The following is a 3,086-nucleotide window of genomic DNA, read 5'->3' as shown; positions in this document are numbered from 1 at the left end:
TATATATATATATATATGGCATTCATAGTTCATAAAGCATGATGAATATCATTACAAGCCTCTTTTGCAAATAAATTTTCCAGCATATGTACCCAATCAACATATATTTGTTATATTCTCAAAATTTATAAGTGTTTGAGAAAGAAATCAATGAAGTTTTCAAAATATGCAGCCAATCAACATATCCTCTTCTAGCAATCCTTGTAAGTCAACAACTCTTCAATGACATCCAATTCTTCCTGGTTCTCTACATTAAAGATGGCAAAACATTAAAGTTACAGCAGAAATAAATTCATGTATCAAAGAAAACTAAAATAACTAAAAGCAAACCAGAAATAAATTCCTCTACCACTAAATAACTTGCAGAAAAAAATGGAGAAATGTAACAAGGAGAATATTTACATACCTTCGCCTCCATGACACTTTTTTGAGAGTTCATGCTTATTTCTTTAATTGGCCTCAAAAAAATTGCGAGTCTCAATAGTCAAAGAAAAATCCCAAATTGTCAACTAAAACATGCAATCCCAATAAAAGAATAAATTTCTCTCCTATTTATGGTTCCTCCCATGTGTATGCATTCAGTCTTTCCTACTTCACTTTCCTTCAAAAAACTTATTAGACAATGAGGTAGATTTCACGATGAAGTCGGTAGCTTTAACACATCCCGTATGGTAGCCCTGTCTCCCAGGAAAATCAACAACTACACATTGACACTGCATATTATCGAATCACTCAAGAGTAGCTTTCACACATCAAAAAAGGTAGCTCTTTCTGCCCATCGAACGGTAGCTTTCACACATCCCTTGAGGTAGCCCTTTCTTAACTTAATCATCAAAACCACACTTGTGATGCATAATGTCCGATCCCAAGAGAGGCTTTCACACAATAAGGGTGGTAGCTATTTCCGCCCTTAGAACAGTAGCTTTCACACATCTGTTGAGGTAGCCCCCACTTGAGGTAAATCATCAAGCACACAATTGTCAAGCATAGTGTCTATTTATCTTAGAACAGCTTTCATACTATCAGCGTGGTAGCTCTTTCCTCCCTTTAAACACTAGCTTTCACACATATGGTTAAACTAAGTATCTATTCATAACAACTTCCTCTAAGAATTTAGATCGCTATATACTAAAGAATGTGTGAAGGAATAAAAAATAAGTAAAACCAATGATTAACTCAAGAAAGGAATTAAAATTGGCAAATGTCATTTTCCTAGAGTAAGAGACTCGTAAATAATGCTAACATGGGCCCTCAAAAGCACAGTCACAATAGCATAATCGCTTGTATAAAAGAATATGAGCTTCTTCATGCAAAACATCACTCTCACTAATGCATGTTACTTTATCATCATCGCAGTGCATCCATGAGCCATCGGGGTATTTGACATCAGCAGTGTAATGTCCTACAGAAGATTTATTTCCATGATGGGCGATACTCCCCACCAGTTTATACATGATTCTCGGCATGAAAATCAAAGGTTCAGTTAATTGTGTCCTATTAAACTAATCGGTAATCTATATTAAGATAAAGAAAAATATCTACTTACTTGAAGCTGTGTGGGCCTGGCCAAAAATATCATTTTCCATCTCCAAATACGATGGAAATTTAACTCGTTTATCAAACTTAACAAATCTAGAATCTTCAAAGCTGAAGCGCATAAGATGCAATATTAAAATCCTTAGAAGTTTTTCAATCTTCGTTGATTTGCTGCCGCTGTTTTGTTCCATAAAATCCTGCATATCGTGCAAACATAAAAATCATTAAATCGGGACTAATATACAAAGTTTTTAAGAAACAGCTACCTTAAACGATTTGTATCCTTCATTGTTTTTCATTCCAAAATGTAACCTCATGCAGTCTTCAATGGTGTGCACACTGCTCGGACTGATATCATGCTAGAGAACTAGGAATGGCTGGATAATCACCAGAAAGGGATTTGCATTTTCATAATCATTTGTCATGTTCAAAGTTAGTTTTCAATGAAACTCTATCTGATAGGAAACTCTGAATTAGCAATAAATCAATTATAAGCATTGTAACAAATCCATTCTTTTCAAATTGAATTGTTTCTTAGCAATGCTTCGATTAGCATCAATTAGTATCAACATACACCAATCACATGATGTGCCAAAGAATTAAGCCACCTCATATAGTCAACAAATCAAACTTGAAAAGGAAAGCTTATGATCATATTCGCATTGAAAAGTACCACACAAGAAAACTAAAATAAACAACAAACCATAAAAAAAGTTTACGAAAGCAGTAAAAAACATACCATTTGGTTCAACAATAGTCTTTTGTTGTCCCCAAAATATATCACTCAACTCCAATTGCTCAAATTTCTTCCTCCATATCCTAGGAGATTTATTGTTTCTTGGAATAGTCTCCCAATTGTCTTGAAGGGAAGAAGAGCCTCTCAACTTCAGCAACTCTTCATGCATTTCATGCATCGTACATGCCAAGAATTCCTGTGCATCTATTCTAGTTTTTTTTTTCACCAGATGGATTTTTGGGCACATTAGCGATGTATTTCTTAAAGATAGCCTTAAACATGACGCTCGCATTAAACGGTTCCCGTTTCTCGATGCTACAACAAAAGGGAATGCCAAACTTTGTGATCAAGTTGGAAAATCCAGACAACGTTGGATGCTTGTCCTTCAAACACAATCAAATAATTAGTTGATCCTCGGCAAAAAAACAAAAGTGAGAACAATAATATTGTTTGGGCTATACAAACTTAGTTTGGGAGAAAGATTGACAAATCCTAATACCTTCAGAATGTTAGCCAAGAGCGATAATTGATCTCCATTTGATGCCCATGAGAAGATAGGACATGTGACACACTTTGCATCTGATTTTAAAATCTCACAATGTCGTCTAGCATCATTATGAGCACTATTTACTAGACCTACGTGTTGATTAAAGGCCTCAAGTGCTTTCCTCCAATTAGAAAATCCTTTTTTTGTAAAAATATCACTTGCTCCCTTTTCACTACTATCCTGCTCGAAAAGATAACAATAAAAACAATAGGTCATTACACTCATATTCCACACCAATCATTCTTTTGAAACCATGCATTGAAAAGC

Source organism: Dioscorea cayenensis, unplaced genomic scaffold (genome assembly GCF_009730915.1).
Source record: "Dioscorea cayenensis subsp. rotundata cultivar TDr96_F1 unplaced genomic scaffold, TDr96_F1_v2_PseudoChromosome.rev07_lg8_w22 25.fasta BLBR01000619.1, whole genome shotgun sequence".
NCBI lineage: Eukaryota > Viridiplantae > Streptophyta > Magnoliopsida > Dioscoreales > Dioscoreaceae > Dioscorea > Dioscorea cayenensis.
The sequence above is the reverse complement of the archived record's forward strand: the minus strand, read 5'-3'. Positions refer to the sequence as shown.